At 36.6% G+C, this 19,905-nt stretch overlaps 1 long non-coding RNA gene across 1 annotated transcript; it reads right to left on the reverse strand.

The window, feature by feature from the left end:
- Positions 1-14,394: 14,394 nt before the first annotated feature.
- Positions 14,395-19,246, reverse strand: LOC139151762 (uncharacterized). The gene is made up of 3 exons (XR_011556489.1): positions 19,033-19,246; positions 15,705-15,769; positions 14,395-15,391 (listed from the first exon to the last, which is right to left on the reverse strand). It is a non-coding gene; the product is annotated as an uncharacterized lncRNA (long non-coding RNA).
- Between the last annotated feature and the right edge of the window lie 659 nt (positions 19,247-19,905).

Below are 19,905 nucleotides of genomic sequence, written 5' to 3' on the forward strand. Positions count from 1 at the left end.
CAGATGACAACCTAGAAAAGGGACAAACTATCAATGGAGAGAACTATTCTAATCTGTTGAGGGAGTTTCGGGAGGCTGACAAAAATACGACGAGGGAAAGTTGAGAAAAGGTGTCTTGTTCCATCCGGACAATGCTCCACCTCACAAGTCAGTCATTGACATGGCAACAGTGCATGACTGCGGCTTCAAACTCATTCTACGTGCCCACCATACTCTCCTTACCTAGCACCCTCATACTTTCATCTCTTCCCCCACATGAAGAAATAGTTAGCTGAAAAGCATTTTGTGTTTTTAAGGCATTTTTTGTCATTTTTGGTCAAAAATCTTTTTCATAAAACAATAATTGTCATAGCGTTGATATTTAGTATACAGGTTCAAAGAGGTTATCAACATGTAATATATTCAAATATGATAAAATGTACAATTTTATAATTTTGGAGCAATATTTGCCATTTTTGGTTAAAAGTGTGTTTCTAAAATCCTGCTTGTCTGATAGCTTTGATATTTGGTATACAGGTTCCTATGGTCATCCTTGTGTGATATATTGACATTGTGATGAAATCTTCTATTTTATATTTTGACACAAGTTTTACCATTTTTTGTCAAAAACTTTGTTTCGCAAAAGTTGCTCATCTGATAGCATTTTTGTCAAACTGCCTGAATAAGTGTCCACCTAGTGTCAGAGACGGATTGCAAAGACACTGTATAAATGACAGTTTTCTATGCTTGCTACTGATGAATGTCTGTGTAAATATGGATCTGTAATGAAACATTCTTCTGTCATAACAATACATGGTATTGCCAAGGACCTCTGCACTCAGTATATGTTTGGTGTAATGCTATGTACGTCCTCTATACTGTCCATGCCTAAGGGACTGGTCAGTTTCTTCAGCCTGGGGGGGGGGGCGGTGGATTCATGGGGGGGTCACCCTGTTTTTGACTTTGGTGATAGGGGGGGTCACCATGTTTTTGAAATGCCCAATAGGGGGGGTCAGTGTGTTTTTGAATTTCGACACAGGCTCATCATTGCCTGAAATGCATCGTGTCAGCCACAAATTTCATCCAGTTGCATTTTTCGGCGCACCCTTTGGGCACGTAACTTTAATAATCAGTCATATTTTTCAGCACGCCCAACTTTTTATCAGGCATACATATATCAGAGATATATGTATGTTCAATATTTTTCAGCGTGCTCTTCGAGCGCATTACTTTAATATATCAGACATTTTTCAGCACACCCTTCCTGTGCATTACTTTAATATACAAGACATATATATCAGAGATATCAGGATGTTCAATATTTTTCTCCGCGCCCTTCGGGCGCCATACTTTTATATATCAGAGATATATGCCAGAGATATCTTGATGTTTGCTAAGTGAAAGTGTACTATTATGAAATCTGCACTTCATATGAAAAGCAAGACAAATTCCTGATACTTTTCTGTTCTCTCTATGAGAATGCAGTATGAGAAAGCAACATGTACAAATATCAAATTTACAAAAAGAGCTCTAGGTCATCTCAGACTCTGCACACACCAGATTTGGCTAAAATGCCTCTCTATGGCTCCTCAGGAGATTTAATTGGATAGCTGGCAAGTCTTAACATCCATCAAAATTTTTGATTTACTGCTTTTTCCTGTTTGATATTAATGATTGACATCCATTTCTTTACAACAGTTCAGGACATCTGGTTAAGCATAGAAAGTGTGAAATACATTCACAGCTCATTCAAAATGTACTGTATTCAAACTTTAAGATTGACACTTTGAAATTCCTATCTTACAACTGACATGCCAACAATTTCATTAAAACACTTAATGACTGTTAAAATATTAAATGTATGTAAAATATATATATATATATATATTATATAATATATATATATATATATATATATATATATATATATATATATATATATATATTTATACTGAGAATCTAGGAACTTGTAGTTGTCACTCTACAGGCTGTTTCATGCGCTAAGCAATCATCAGGAGTGAAGGTTTGGCGGCAATAGAACTGTTTATATTGTGTTGCAGGTGGGCATGCATATTCAAATAAGCGGTTGTGGCCAATGGCAGATCAGTTATTACAGAGGAGGAATTTGCTGCGGTGTCTGCATTTTGAGAGGAATTCAGCACGTTTGTTGAGGGTTGATTTGCTATCTGAATAAATTATATGGAGTTTTTCTGTTATGCAAAGGTTGCAGCGTTTGGTTTTATTTGAATAGGGGGAGCTCTGTCGATGATTGACCATTTGATATCGTAGTTTATGTTGTTGCCTTTGAGCTTCCATATGAATTTTGAGAGCTCTGTGCTATTTCTGTGCTTGGGAGTTTTGAAAGTGTACTTGTGATACGTCTATCTTTGTTTGAAGGTTGAGTCCGTGAGTCCAATGTAGTGTTTCTGATCGTTGCTTGTGGTGACAGTGGCTTTGTATATTACTGAAGAGGTGAGGCAGTTTCCTGAAAGTGGACAATCGTCTTTTTTGCGGCAGTATATATATATATTGCAGTATATATTGCAGTATTATATTATTATATATCACAGTTGTCGCGTGCGGGGGGGTCACCCTGTTTTCAAAATTTGGAATAGGGGGGGTCACCCTGTTTTCAAAATTTGGAATAGGGGGGGTCAGCCACTTTTTGATGTCGGCAAAAAATAATCCACCGCCCCCCCCCCCCCCCCGCCGAAGAAACTGACCAGTCCCTAAAGTAGCTACAGGAACTTTGACCCTATGTTTCATTGTTCTCCTTGTGTAACGGTAGTTCTAGTCTGTTTTTACATCACTGTATTTACACAAAATGAATACAACCTGAAAACTCCTGCATGGTAAGCCATGACAATGTTGTATTACCTATGTGGTCCAGTATTTTCAAATAGCTCAGACGTAGTACACTCTGACTCAAAATATTTAGCTATGAAGTATTTCACATGTACTTACATATTTGCTCTGCTTCAAATGCATGATTGACATAGCTACGTCTAGAACACTACAGTATGTATTCACAAAATGGGAACACGATTAGAAACAAGAAGTGACATACATGTGAAACACAAAGTTCAGTTCTAAAGAGAACAAGTGATTGATCTTCATGAAACTTGTGGAAAGAGCATTGGTTGCACTGAACTGTTAGCAGAACAGGAAACAGGCAAGCTGTGTAATTGAGGAGTTGCCAACAATGTCAAATGCAATTATCGTCTAGGCTGTAAATGATTAAACAGGGAAACTCAAGCAAATTGCTAAAACTCTACCAGATTTTGTTGAAACTTTGTATGCAGGTTCTTTATGGTGATTCCAGTCACATTTGTTCAACTTGTGGTTACAGTTTTGAAAATTGTCTTATGTATTTAGGATCTGTTTGTCCCATTGCTATGGAAGTTGAAATGCATGTTCCTAAAGATGACCTCCAGTACCTAAGTTGGAGACCTTATTTGCTTTTGTCATTCTTTTTTTTTCTGGTTTAAATATTTCTTGAATGGACCAATTGAAACAATGTGAGCTTGACGGTATTTTTTATCATTGCGCTGGGTGACCCATTTGTTGTTTGATTTTATAATACTGTCCATGTAGCTGTAGCTGAATTTGACCTTATTTCTTTTGAGAACTTTTGTAATTTGCAATCCTTACATATATGTTATTTACAATATATATATATATATATATATATATATATATATATATATATATATATATATATATATATATATATATATATATATATATATATATATATATATATACCCTAAAAGAGCATATATAATTTATCTATCTATATATATCTATATATATCTATATATATATATTATATATATATATATATATATATATATATTATATATAATGCATGCAAGTCCATCCACTTCAAAAACCTACCATCTTAGTATTTGGTGTACAGGAGTGGAGATAAGAATTGTTCCAATGACATTTCAGTGCCAAAATATACAAATGAAAGGGGAAGTTCACCAAGGATGATTTTGACAGTGGACATATTATTATAAGTGATTCATTGTTTATGCAAGGATACTCAGTATAAACAAAAGTTACGTAAATACTAGCCTGGTTTAAGCGTGGGTGAGTGGAAGATGGTCCCTTCCATATCACATAATGCAAACTCCAAGCTTGGAGCTTTTTCCATGATTCAAATTACATGGGCAACTTCATATACTATTTCTATTGGTTTTTGTAAAAAATCTGTGAGTTATAAATGGCGAAAAAAGCTTTCACGGGGTAAATGACTACAAAGTTAGCACATATTTAAAAATCATTCTTGGTGAATTTCCCCTTTCATTAAAAAAAGGAAAAAAACAGCAAATAGCTAAAACTCTGTAACCACAGACCAGCTTTGGTTGAGACTTGGTATGCAGGTTCTTTAAGGTGACAAGTCACTTTTGTTAAAATTGTGGTTAAATTTTTATAGTTGTAGTTTTGTGCAATTTTCAAGTTTTTTGTCAAAAATATTCTTCCCATTGATTTGAAATTTTGAAGACATGGGGCTAGTTTTGTCATATATATTAAAATTGTGGTTAAATTTTCATAAATTTTATATAGTATATGAAACATATTTACCATCTACCATTATCTTTTGTTCAAAAATCATTTTCTCCAAAAAGTTTTTGTCAGATGCGGCTTCGAAACATGTGTGCTTGATTCTGGGATTGTCTTCTGTCTTAGTTCTTAAAATCGTAGTAAAATTTTCATCTTTGTATTTTTGGGCATTCTTTCGCATTTGTGGTCAAAAAGTAATTTTCTCTGATTTAATGATTTAATGATTTATGGTAGGTAAAATTTATTGTAAGACCGTCAATATTTGTAAGAATTAGTGTATGACTAGCACAACAGGAGACTGCACTCTTTTTTAACAGATTGAAGTCTATGCGCATCATGTTTACAAGTGAATGCAAATTTACCAGATTGTATGTTGTTGTTACATCGTTCAAGATAATAAAATATATGAAAGGTATCATATTGTGTGTTGTCCTACTTCAAATATTTTTTGTCAATAATACATAAAAAGAAATTGAATAGACTTAAGTTCACATTACGTCATTTTCAGGGTAATAAGACTGATTGATAGATCACCACAATGTCATCAGCATTAAATAAATAGTATATTTTTATATCGACTATTGAACTCACAACTGTCGGTAAGGTTATCATTGTAATTAGTGAATAGTATGAGGGAGAAGACTACTTTTAAGATAAGATGAGGATGTGAATGGCTGATGTCCATCAACGAGACATAGATGTAGCAAAATGCGCACACCAAAGGCAGATAATACCCCCTTTTATTGTCAACATATTTCAGTCAACAGCTAGACAAGGCCACATACTATTTTTCTTCTTCAAACAGAGAAATAAACAAAACCAGGTGACATACTGAACTGGCGTTTCGTGGCAGCAAACTATAACATCATGTTCAGGGTATTATATGTTATGCAGCAGTCAATGTAATCCCCGAAGGACACCACCTCGGGCGATAGGGGTTAAATGTGGGGGGATTAGACTGTTTGCCATGAAACTATGCCCGAGGGGGTGGGGCAGTTGCCTCATATTGATCCCCCAAGTCACTTTCACGGACTTGCACAGATTTTAAAAATGTCCCATTCATTGCGGTGGGGATTTTCAAGATTGTCTTGCCCCAGGGGGTGGGGCATTTGACAAATTTCTAGACCAATTCAAGAATCCCCAACAAAGCTTATGCCCTGAGGTGGGGAGAAGAAGGGGTTGACATTGACTGCCGCATGACAAACATGCAGTCTGGAATAGGTCCCACAGGAAAATTGCACAGAAGTTAGGCACAATAAATATTTGTTTCCAAATAAGTATCACAAAAGTAGTAATTTCACAGTAATTTCTAAATTTCTTCTGAAGTACGATAGCCTGCAAAATATAACGCCCTTCGTTTGGAGGCGATATCAGGTCAAGTGCACAAACATTATCACCAAATAACAATTTTGCCACAAATTCCATTGTATGACATTTAGGGGTGGACCATTTGATATCGGGGGGGGGGGTCTGGAAGATTTTAGAAAAAGTTTTTTTCCAGCAGATACAAGGGGAAATAATTCTGCCTTAGATGATTTTAGATAAGTGAACACACTCTGTAGATACATGCATATCATCTCTTGTGTGTTGACCAATAAATAAGTTTGTTCTCTGGTATGATTCCGACATGGACAGATTGCACTGACAAGTCAAATGACAGAATTTCAGAAGATGTTAAAACAAAACTGTCATCGTCAAGTATTATAATCCTTGGCATATTTTGGCCAACCAATAAACCAATTTACATTTTCAAAAAATAAAATCAAAATAGAACTAATTTTCAATTTTCAAATGGTTTTATCATCTTGATTATTAGCTTTTAGGCATATATTTCTAAATTTAAAATCTTTGGGCTGACATTGGAACGTAGGAAACAGGTATGTATATGTATAGGTGTGTATACTGAGGATGGCGCTTTGCGGGCATTCAAATTTCCCTCTGACAAACTCTATTAACAACAATGCACATTTCTGTTTTTTCAATTTACAATATACCAAATGTCCAATTTTCCAATTTCATTTGGGGCATGGCCCAGTGTCTTTTCATTACTATGGTAAAAATAACTGTATTGAATTGGAATTAAGGTGTAACATTTCTCAGTGTGACCATATATATACCGTACTGGGGGAGGGCTTGGTTATGATAATTCGGAAAAGATACTTTTAAAAATTAGCGGGAATGAGGGACTGGTCAGTTTCTTTGGCCAGGGAGGCCATTGGATTCATGGGGTGACCCTGTGTTTTTACTTTGGTTATGGTGTCACCTATTTTGAAATGTCCAATTAGGGGGGTCAGTGTGTTTTTAAAGTTCGACGCGGGCTCATACTTGCCTAAAATGCATCAAATGCATCGTGCTAGCCATGAATTTCATCATTCAATTTCATATTCGGCGCGTAACTTTAACGATAATGAGATATATTTTTCACAGCCCCGTCCTAGTGCAAAACGTTAATATATCAGACATACATATATCGGAGATATATGTATGTTTAAAATTTTTCGGCACGCCCTTCAGGCGCATTTCTTAAAAATATCAAACAAAATTTTTCAGCATGCCCTTCAGCTGCATGACTTTCATACATCAAGATATATATATATATATATATATAATATATATATATATATATATATAATATATATATATATATATATATATATATATAAGACATATCTGGATGTTTAATATTTGGCGCCCCCTGGCGCAGTACATCAATATATCAGAGATATATGTCAGAAATATCTTGATGTCTGTAAATTGAATGTCTGTTTTGCCAAGTGTACTAATCATTATGAAATCTACAGTTCATATGAAAAGCATGGCAAGTTCCTGACAATGTATGTTTCTTCCATGAGAATTCAGTATTAGAAAGCAACATGCACTAATATTTCACAATCACATTTTTCTTACAACAGTTCTGGACATGTTGTTGTGCATAAAAAGAATGGCGTACATTCACAGTTCATTAAAAATACTGTATTAAAACTTTACAATTGACACGTTTAAGTTCTTATTAGTGACATGACAACAGTTTCATTGAAACACTAAATCAAGTATGTAGAAGTCCGTTGATTTATGATAAACAGATTGATTTGGCAACATCGCTGCATTAAAAAAAAGTCAACATGTGGGGAAAAAAATAATGCCCCACAAAAATCTTCTAACCCCCCCAGGATATCAAATGGTCCACCCCTTAGGGGTGGATAATAATCCTACATTTGTATCGAGATTTCAAACAGATACAATGTTTTCATTACATCATAAACAATATCAATCTGATTAGGTACCGTTCAGTTTTTACGGCCGGGGGGGGCCGGCAAAATCCAGGGGGGGTCATCACAATTTTGGAATCCGCAAAGGGGGGGGTCATCGCTTTTTTTTGTAGGAAGGGGGGGTCACCACATTTTCAAAAACATAATATCAACAATAAAGTTCACTTTATGCCATTGCCATGATCGATCCTCTTTACCGGCGGGCCGCCTTCGGCGGCCCACTACAATAAATATACATTATGTATTACCCGTCTGCCCTTAACGGGCAGACGCCTTTCGCGGCCCACTCCAATTAGGTTTACTTCATGCAATGGCCATGATCGACCCTCTTTACCGGCAGGCCGCCTGCGGCGGCCCACTACAATAAATTTACTTTATGTAATACCCCACGGCAATCTTAATGGCCGTGCGCCTTCAGCGGCCCTGTCCAGTAAAGTCTACTTTGGTGGCCCACTAGAATAAAGTTGACTTTACGTAATGGCCCATGACCCTCTTAACCGGAGGGCTGCCTTTGGCGAACCACTCCAATAAAGTTCACTTTATACAATGTCCATGGACATGAGTTGTCTATGGAAATGAAGTTAAAAATTGCCTTACAGTCGTCCTAATTAACAGACGTTTCAATGGATGTGGCTGAGAAGTTTGTGCACTGGCATCTCTGCTACACGAATAAAGTGTGCCGCATACCGGAGTTCAAATCCAAATCATGTGGGTAAATTTGACATATGGGTGTTTGGTTTTTAGTTATTTTTAAGCGGGGGGGTCATCAATTTTTTTCGTCTGACAAAGGGGGGGGGGGTCATCTTTTTTTCACGAAAAATGCAGGGGGTCTATATTTTTTTGAACACCGGCGACAAGATTTTGCCGGCCCCCCCAGCCGTAAAAACTGAACGCTCCCTTAAAATCAGATATAGAGTACCGCAACGTCTTCTTATGCGTACGCGGTATTCTCTTCCTGTCGCCTCTTATATTCCTGACTTTATACACAATAGAATTTCAATGGATAATGGTAGTTTTAGTAATTCCTTTGGGAGACAACTGATTGATCTTTGCATTCAAAACGGCTTACAGATTTTAAATGGTAGAACTGCAGGGGGTCTTTATGGAAAACCAACTTGTTACAAGGGAAATGGATTTAGTACAGTAGATTATGGTATTGTTACAAGAATTTGGCGAACCGTATAGATTATTTCAAAGTATATGCTTTTACACATTTCTGATCATTGTCCAATAGGTTTTTCTATAAATATAAATAATATTGTGAAGCAGTCAGTTGATGTAGAGTGTAAACCATGTTCAAGTAAATATTTTTGGAATTATAATGCTAAACAAATTTCTTAAATACTCTGCAAAGTTCATCTATTCAAGAAGACTTTAGAAATTATAATATTGAGGTCATAGTTCCCAATTCTTGTGATAATATTGTAAAAGTATTTTGAAGGTATTATTCACAAAGTCTCAGATCGCTGTTTACGTAAGGTTACGCCGAAATTGAAAAAGAAGAAATCAAAACGTGGTTTTCAGCCTTGGTTTGATAAGTCTTGTTTTTCACTTCGTAAAGATCTTAAAGATTGCTGTAAATTGTTGAATCGCTACCCAAATGATCCACATATTAGAGGGAGATGTTTCACTCTAAAAAGAGAATACAAAAAATTGTTAAAATATAACGGTCAACTTATAGAGAGAGTCAATTAAGGAAATTAGAAAGGGTTTATTCCGAAGACCATAATGATTACTGGAAATTGTGGAAGGATATTTCAGGGAGTCATGTCTGTAAGAAAATCGACTCGTCTATCTCTCCTGCTGAATGGTTTTATCATTTTAAGCAGTTAGGTGATTTCTTGTGAAGAAACTGATAATGTTTCTAAACGTATCATATCTGAATTAACAAAAATGGAAGCTGCCAATGGATATGATGTGAACGTTATTCTTAATTCCACATTTAGAGAATTAGAAATATTTAGGCTTTGCATAAATTAAAATCAGGGAAATCCCCAGGTGTCGATGGTATTTTGAATGAAATGCTAAAATATGGTGTGTTCTTCCATACTTACTCCATTGTGTTCATTATTCAATGTCATCCTCAGATCAGGAACATTTCCAAATGCTTTGAAAAAAGCATATTTGGTCCCTGTGTTCAGATCAGGTGATACATGTGATCCGTCAAATTACAGAGGTATTTCTATAAATAGTTGCCTTGCAAAATGTTTACCTCTGTGTTGAATAATAGGCTTCTAAACTTTCTTAATAGCAATGGTATTCTTTCGCCATTTCAGTCTGGTTTCAGAGCAAAGAGGAGAACTGCAGATAATCTTGTCGTTTTGCGTTCTGCTATCGATCAACATATCTATGCGAAATTTTATCAGTCAAGCTGTAGTCCCAGTCGTAGGTACCTTTATTGTTGTTTTGTAGATTTTCAGAAAGCATTTACAGGGTTTGGCGTACAAGTTTACTTTGGAAATTACAGAAATATGGCATTAATGGTAATTTTTATAGCTTAATTAAGTCCATGTACCACAACATTAAGTATTGTGTGAAAAGTAACAATTGCTTTACTGAAGAATTTGACTCCAATTTAGGAGTTAAGCAAGAGTGTAACTTAAGTCCAACTTTGTTTAATATTTTTATAAATGATCTTCCCAGTACATTTGGTTCCAGTCAGGACTGTCCTATCAAACTTAGTAAACTCCTTATCAATTGTCTAATGTATGCTGATGATCTTTTATTGATTTCAGAATCTGAAACAGGCTTACAAAGCTGCTTAGATAAACTTCATAGTTTTTGTCGTGAATGGAAATTATCTATTAACATAAAGAAAACGAAAGTTATTGTGTTTAACAAAAGTAATCATCTTTTAAAAGGAGTTACACTCACTTACAATGGAGTGACTCTTGACTTAGTGAAAACGTACTGTTACCTTGGTTTTGTCAATACCCCAAATGGTAGATTCAAAGGTAATTTCATAATCTTAAATTGAAGGCAATGAAAGCTCTTTTCAGCCTCCGTAAGGGCCTTCAGAATGGTTCACTTTCTGTAAAAGTTGCATTATCACTCTTTGATAGTTTAATTGTTCCTATTATGACATATGGCTGTGAAATATGCGGATATGAAATTAATGACAAATGTAACTTTCTCAATGATGTTAGTATATCTTATTATAGATTTATCCTAGAAGTATCTAAACATGCACCGTCTGATGGTGTTGTTGGAGAGCTGGGTAGATATCCAATTCACTTTATGGTGATAAAGCACATGCTCAAATACTGGCATAGATTAGTTTTATCACATGACATCTTACTGAGATCTGCTTATACATCCAGGTTGAATTCAGATTGGTCTAATTATATACAAAGCATTTTGAACTCTTACAGTGGGAGTGATATATGGTCTTGTGTTTGCAATATCAATTCCACAGTTAATATTGTATATGATAGTTTATGTGAAATGTATGAACAAACATGGCTGAGAAACATTCATAATGATACGAGGAAGTGTGGAATGCAGAGGAATAAGCTCCGAACTTACAGGCTATTTAAGACAAAAATTGAATTTGAAAGTTACTTGCTAGATATAAGATCTTGTACCTATAGGAGGTGGCTGACAAAACTAAGAATTTCGGATCACAACTACAAATAGAACTGGGTAGAAGGTCAATTCCAAAAGTTCCTGCAAATGACAGATTCTGCAAGTTTTGTAAGTCTTTAGTTGAGGATGAATTTCACTTTTTTATAGAATGTCCAAAATACAGAACGTATCGAGATGGTCTATTTTCATCCACTAGTTTGTATAGTCCAGGCTTTCTTGATTTTAATGATAGAGAAAAGTTCATGTATATCTTTACTCACGAAAACAAACTACCTCTTGCCAAATTTATTTCTTGTACGTTAGTTTCTCCCCCAGCAGCAGCTTCATCCAGTCCTTGAGTGTGTTTTTGAGCAATAAAGTAAAGTATTAAAGTTTAATCAGATCAGAATAATATGTAAAAGTATGAAACACAGGCATTTCTACGGTAACACTTTGCGGTAAAAGAGGGCTCGGACAACACTTCATAAAAGATTTTTGCATCACTGTTTTGTCAATAATGATCTGGCAAACCGGCGCTACCCACAGGTTATCGTAACGTTGCTTGGATAGTCGTTCGAGGCGGGCGGCCGCAGGTCGCCGTTTACTTGGGAAAAAGAGAACGGCGACCTGCGGCCGCCGCCTCGAACGACTATCAAGCAACATTACGATAACCTGTGGCGCTACCATAGGGTATACCCGATTCGTCGCTTACGGCCTCCGTGCCTCCCAGCTGGGTCGGAAGCACAGACGAATAGGGTCGACTAGGCTAGTGCTACTACGGCCCTCTCTTTAAAAAATTGAACTCTCATCGACACTCTTTCTATGTATTCGATCGCCAAGATCGCGAGACTTCGCAAAAACCAGAACCCTACTCGCCGATTTGACTATAAACGATACGTAAATACAGAGAGCATACAGAGGGCGTAGCATGCGGAAGTGCACATACACGTGACCTGTCAGAATTTTTCCCACATGACAGTCTCCGGTGGCGCGCGAACTCTGTAGACCAGTACGCGCGCACTCGGAGTATGTCATGTGGTTGCAAGCCTGTCACACGAGTACCAGTAGGACGTTCGCCCTCTATGGTCAACTCTCTCGTCCGAACATGTTATGCAGAGTTGCATTGAACTTACAAGTATTACTGGTAAGACGGCGTGTGTTTTGCCTGAAAAATTTCAATAATTTTTCTGTTTTGGTAGAGCAATTGGGTGTGAATTTATTAGAATCTTTTTTTTTTCTCTGATGGTGAAACAAGACAGGAACAACAGTGACACAGGATCATGTTTTACTTTCCAAGATTTTATTCATTTCAACAATTCAAGATTACAACAAGTAACAACACAATTTTACATAATCAAACTTTCTAAGGTTAACAAAGGATGAAGAGTGAATAAAATTAACGTTTTCCTGTGGTAAAAATCTTACTTAGGGAGTTGTAATTATTTACGACCTTGGGGGGGGGGAAGTCTGGGGAATTTCATAGTATTCTGAAATTTCGAGTAAACCCCATGCCAACCCAAATGTATTTGAGTAACCCAGTCTCTAACACAGAAATTTTGACTGATCCCTCCCCCCCCCCCACTTAGACCAGTTAAATACCAAGACATGTATTTGTAACATTTACAAAACTACAGCAATAGTACAGACCTTTCATATCCTGCTGGAATATCATCGGTTACCTCATGACAGCTGAAAAAGAATATGTGACCGGCAAAAGAAAATTCAAAGTCACAATAAAATGTAGATACAAAAGCTCATGCTGTAACCACTATCCAACCATATAGTATTGTTTACCATACAGTATTGTTTATTTTGGATGGGTATCATGACAAGGTTCCACTAAGATATCTGACAGGGCAGAATTTGAAAGTACAGGAGAACAGTCAGGAGGCTGGGGGGGGGGTAGTGTCAGAGGAGTTGTACCCTCTCGTGTTGAAAATTTGAGAGATTGATGTGTGCAATAATGCAGTCTGGTGCAATATGAGAGATGTTATCAATTTGTGTAAAACTGTTAGAACACCAACAGGGGAAAAGTGTGAGAGGCGTGTCCCCTCTGCCATGTCGGAAATTTTGAGAAATTAATGAGTTCAATGATGCAGTCTGGTGCAATATTAGGTGTTTTCTATTTGTTTTTACTAAGTAAAACTGTCAGAACACCCCAGGGGGAGAGGAAGTGACAGGGGGTCGCATTAAGAATTTTGAGAAATTGATGAAATGGTGCAATCTGAGAGGTATTTCAATTCATTTTGTACCAAAAATTGAGCAACCCCTTCTTTCTTTCCAATTTTGAACAACCTCCTTGTAGCTTTCAATTTTTTGAGTGACTACCCTCACATTCCTCTGCCCCCCCCCCCCGGCCCTTATGTTAAATTACTCTAAAAGACCCATAAAAATATTCTTGATGGCCTTAATTTGTGAACAACATGTACAGTAAAAGTGGTCAACTTTGATGCAGTCTTGCTGATGCATTTTATGAGTCTTGAACTCACAATATCTACATTACTAATTCGTACTAGCTTAGCAGTCATTAAAACCCTACAAATAGGCGTTTCAACTAGCAGCGGCCTGGTATCTCATGTAGCTGTACTGTGATAATGTTCAAGAGAATCCATAGGATAGCTAGGTGTGTGCCTCAATCAGGCAAAACAACAGTTAGCAATAATAACAACAGTAATAAATATCAATTTCTGCAAGTCATTTAAAAATATACCACCAAGGGCACAGTATTGCTCCTATCTGACAAACAAAAAGAGGTATTCCTATTTCCACTTATTCACTCAAAATACTATTGTGTTGCAAAGAGTTTGAACTTTCAATTTTCATGGGCAGAATTCCGTTTTAACAGCCACTTTTCAATTTTGTAGATCAACAATAAAAATTTGATGGTCCTTGCTTGAAATGTTAAGATTTACTCAGAGTTAAGTTATACACAAGTTTGTTTGTGTAAGTAAGTTTGTGTGGTGAAGTTACCTGATATTCTATTCATCACTCATCTTATTCAATCTACACATGATTTCACTCGGCTGCCTTCATCTTTGTGAAGATTTACTTAATTAAGTGATACCATGACAGGTTTTTTTGTTTATGTAACATAATGATTGGAACTGATACAAATAAACTGGAGTCTGTTTTATTGGTATGGTGCATCTTGCCATATGCCTTCTTGTGGATTGAAATCCCTCATCAGTGTATGGGGTTTCCTCCATGAAATATTTGCTAAAGTTGATCCACTACATAAAACATAAGCTCACAACTTTTTTCTAGATCATATTTCACTACAAATTGGCATCAAATAAAACTACATTATTTTCAGTGTCTTCAAAATTGATTTACAAGGTATTCCGGGTTGGAATAGGTCATTCAAGCTTGCGGACTAATATATTGGCTCCAAAAACAAAAAAATCATTGGTTCCCCAGTTTGAAAAATGATTTGGCTTAGGTAGTTTCAGGGATTTTTATAAGAAAATGCAAAGCTATCAGATAAACACCAATGAGACAAAAGCACTTTTTGACCGAAATTGACAAAAATTGCTCCAAAAATACAAAATTTTGCATTTTCTCACTGTATAAAAATATCTGACTTAAGTCATCCTAAGGACCTGTATACTGAATATCAAAAAGTCTGACAAGGAGTTTTGAAGAAAAAAATAGATCTACAATGACAAAAATAATCTCAAAAATACAAAGTTGCATATCTTGGCACGATTTTACAAAATCTTATTGCTGTCATCCTAAGGGACATGTATAATCAATATTAATGTGTCTGACCAGAACTTTTGAATGATATTTTTGGTTAAATATGACAATAATGCCTTAAAATTTAAGTTTTAAAATATTTCATAACAATATGAACAAATGTCAATAAGGTTATCCCTGCAGAAAAGTATCTTTAGATTTCTGTGGCAATACTAGAGTTTTTTGCTTCTTGAAGCATAGCCATTCTTTTCCTTGACATAAGGTAAACTTCAGCCTCCTCCAACAACACAATTGTGATGTAGTCTACAACAAACCTGAGTGAGAAAAATAGAAATATAGAATATATACTATTAATACATTTTTGTATATTTCAAATGCTATGCTGACAAGCTAAATATTGATTTTTTAGCAATCTTTTTGTAGTAAAATAACAACTTACAGTGGACAAATATAAATAATGAAAATAATATCAAAAGTAAGCATTACAGGCCCTCTAAATTTTTGAGAGTTGTAATATAATAACTTACACAATTATCCCAAAACCATTCACAGGATACAGCTCAAGTTGTAACTACAAAATGGTACACCAATGTGAGTAGCAACATATGAACATAATACCCTACTTACATTGACGTTTCTTTCACATTCCTCTTCCATCTGTTGTTAAGGCAGTGTCATATCATTCAAAGATACTGTCAAAACAAACAGAAATCCATTATTACATCAGAATGAATAAACACTGTTAACAGACGTTTCATATTAAAAAGTATTCTTTTTTTAATACTCTCTGTTTTCAACAGACATGCCATAACACTTCAAAAGACACAGTTTATGTTTTACTTTGCATATAAAAATGATATTAGTCTTGCAATGGTTATGTATAAGTGGAGCTGACAACAGTTGCCCCAAATGGGCAGTGACACATATGATTTGAATAAAATATCACTTTTAACATGGTCGTCATTTCCTTCTTTTGGCAGGTTACATCTGAACATATTTTACAGTACATGATCCTCATACAAATTAAAATGCCTCTTATTCAAAGTGTAAGAACTTTATTGCCAATCAAAAAAAGTTTTGTTTAACAACATTTAAAGAAAATAATGTGAAAATTTAAGAAAGTTTGACCAAGTCAGTATGGAGTTAAATTGTTTGGAAATCTTGAAATTGGAAGAATAGTGAAGCCAGGAAATTGGTGATTTGCAAACATTTGCAAAAATTAACACTTCTTTATCAAGCAACCTACGACTGCTTGACAGCCTTGAAGATGAACCCAAATAATAATATTTTAATCTTGGGTTAACAATTCATTAAATTAAATGAATGTCTACAAAAAAGTGATTTTGGTGCAAAATACCCTGTGTTGGGTGCAGCGCCCCTTAATTAGCAAGTTTTATACCACTGCAAAGTCTCTGTGCAACCAGGTGACACATTCTGACTCAGCATGATCTAACAGCAGATTCCTGCATAAAATTTTGATTTGAAAACTTGAATCACTTTTTAATAGCATGAAAAGAGCAAAACATAGGAGAAACTTAGATGACAAAGCCTTATAAGGGAAAGAGAGATGTACCACATGACTCCGTGCAACCAGGTGACACATTGTGACTCAGCATACTCCTAAAGCAGACGACTGCATAAAATTTTGATTTTGAATCACTTTGTAATAGTATAAAAAGAGCAAAACCAATGAGTAAAATTAGCATTCACAGCCTTAGCACAGTAAGAGAGATGCACCAGAGTGTCCGTGCAACCAGGTGACACATGGTGACTGGCATACTCCAAATGCAGATTCTGCAAAAAAATTTGATTGGACAACTTAAATCAGTTGGCGATAGCATAGAAAGATGAAAACCAATGAGAAAACTTAGAAGTCACAGCCTTAGCACAGTAAGAGAGATGCACCAGAGTGTCCATGCAACCAGGTGACACATGGTGACTCAGCATACTAAAAATGCAGTTCCTGCAAATAATTTAGATTAGACAACTTAAATCAGTTGGCGATAGCATAGAAAGATGAAAACAAATGAGTAAACTTAGAAGTCACAGCCTTAGCACAGTAAGAGAGATGCACCAGAGTGTCCGTGCAACCAGGTGACACATGGTGACTCAGCATACTAAAAATGCAGTTCTGCAAAATATTTAGATTAGACAACTTAAATCAGTTGGCGATAGCATAGAAAGATGAAAACCAATGAGTAAACTTAGAAGTCACAGCCTTAGCACAGTAAGAGAGATGCACCAGAGTGTCCGTGCAACCAGGTGACACATGGTGACTAGCATACTCCAAATGCAGATTCTGCAAAAATATTTGTTTAGACAACCTTAATCAGTTGGCAATAGCATAGAAAGATGAAAACCAATGGCAAAACTTAGAAGTCACAGCCATAGCACACTAAGAGAGATGCACCAGAGTGTCCGTGCAACCAGGTGACACATGGTGACTAGCATACTCCAAATGCAGATTCTGCAAAAAAATTTGATTAGACAACTTAAATCAGTTGGCGATAGCATAGAAAGATGAAAACCAATGAGAAAACTTAGCATCCACAGCCTTAGCACACTAAGAGAGATGCGCCAGAGTGTCCATGCAACCAGGTTACACATTGTGACTCAGCATACTCAAAATGCAGATTCTGCAAAAATATTTGTTTAGACAACCTTAATCAGTTGGCAATAGCATAGAAAGATGAAAACCAATTAGAAAACTTAGAAGTCACAGCCTTAGCACAGTAAGAGAGATGCACCAGAGTGTCCGTGCAACCAGGTGACACATGGTGACTCAGCATACTAAAAATGCAGTTCCTGCAAATAATTTAGATTAGACAACTTAAATCAGTTGGCGATAGCATAGAAAGATGAAAACCAATGAGTAAACTTAGAAGTCACAGCCTTAGCACAGTAAGAGAGATGCACCAGAGTGTCCGTGCAACCAGGTGACACATGGTGACTCAGCATACTAAAAATGCAGTTCTCGCAAAATATTTAGATTAGACAACTTAAATCAGTTGGCGATAGCATAGAAAGATGAAAACAAATGAGTAAACTTAGAAGTCACAGCCTTAGCACAGTAAGAGAGATGCACCAGAGTGTCCGTGCAACCAGGTGACACATGGTGACTCAGCATACTAAAAATGCAGTTCTCGCAAAATATTTAGATTAGACAACTTAAATCAGTTGGCGATAGCATAGAAAGATGAAAACCAATGAGAAAACTTAGAAGTCACAGCCTTAGCACAGTAAGAGAGATGCACCAGAGTGTCCGTGCAACCAGGTGACACATGGTGACTAGCATACTCCAAATGCAGATTCTGCAAAAATATTTGTTTAGACAACCTTAATCAGTTGGCAATAGCATAGAAAGATGAAAACCAATGAGAAAACTTAGAAGTCACAGCCTTAGCACAGTAAGAGAGATGCACCAGAGTGTCCGTGCAACCAGGTGACACATGGTGACTAGCAATAGCATACTCCAAATGCAGATTCTGCAAAAATATTTGATTAGACAACTTAAATTAGTTGGCGATAGCATAGAAAGATGATAAACCACTGGGAAAACTTAGAAGTCACAGCCATAGCACACTAAGAGAGATGCGCCGGAGTGCACCCATGCAACCAGGTTTATAATGCTTTGAGCATTTTCGACCGTTGTTACTGAAGCAGTGCCATGAATACAAAAGCAAGCACAGTAGCTTTGTACGGCTTTGGACCATAACGATCAAACACTAAAGTGCTGAATCTGTCGAGGTCGATCATGATGACTGATGTATGTAGACACAGTCAGAGGGGAACTGTCATGTATGATGTAGACCTGGTTTCGTCTGACCTCTGAATTTTAAAGACCCCTGAATTTTAAAACCGCTTGCATGCTAACACCAGAGATATATGAGAAATCGTATCCTTGTGTTACAAGCCTACGATCAAGAATCGAACAGACTACTATACTTGTACTCACTTGCTTCGAAATGGCACAAATGAAAACGTGCTTTGACAACCAGAGCTAGCACAAGGTATCAAGAATGCAAGGAATTACCCATGCTTGGACTTTCAACTCTGATCTTTGACATCGAAACATAACCAAATATGGGTGTGTCACAGCCAACAACCACATGACATATTTACAACCAGATGACAGGACTCCCAAACGCGCGTACTCCCTCTATCCGCGAACTCCATAAGTGGAAGATGGCGGCCGAGGTTAGTCACCTGACAGAACGACAGAACATGCTACAACAAATATGGCTGCTACCATGAAAACGCCGGTCAAAATTCGACTGGATCAGAATTACGTTCGAACACTGGTATCCGAACCAAAAACATTGACACACGAGACGGGAAACATAAAATGAAAGGATTAATCCAGAAGTACGGGGAAATAGAGGTGATTGAAGGCTGGATGTGATACTGCAGCAGTACTTGTGTATTGAACGCGCTAGGGTCATTGAGGTCATCGCCGACTGTGGCGTGACCCCAATGACCCTAGCACGTTCGATACACGCCACAAGTACTGCTGCGATATCACAGCTAATTGAAAGCAAACGTTGTTGGAACTGTGAACGACAATTGATTTCGATGGATAGAATGGTGTCCGAATTTCGTGAAAAATGCCAGGCATCATGTCGACGTTCTAAAAGTATTAAGAGGTGTGCTAAATCACAGTGGCTAAATCATGGAGGTAGAAAGTCTTTCCTTCTACCTCCAAGGCTTTGTGGTACAAACAAGAAGTTGGTGTCAAGTGAGCCTGAAAGTGCGAAACCCAAGAAAGATGAGAAAAAGTTACAAGTGTTACTTTCATCCAATCACAGCTTGTTTTATTTTAACCCAATAG

The sequence above is a fragment of the Ptychodera flava genome, chromosome 15 (genome assembly GCF_041260155.1).
Source record: "Ptychodera flava strain L36383 chromosome 15, AS_Pfla_20210202, whole genome shotgun sequence".
NCBI classification, from domain to species: domain Eukaryota; kingdom Metazoa; phylum Hemichordata; class Enteropneusta; family Ptychoderidae; genus Ptychodera; species Ptychodera flava.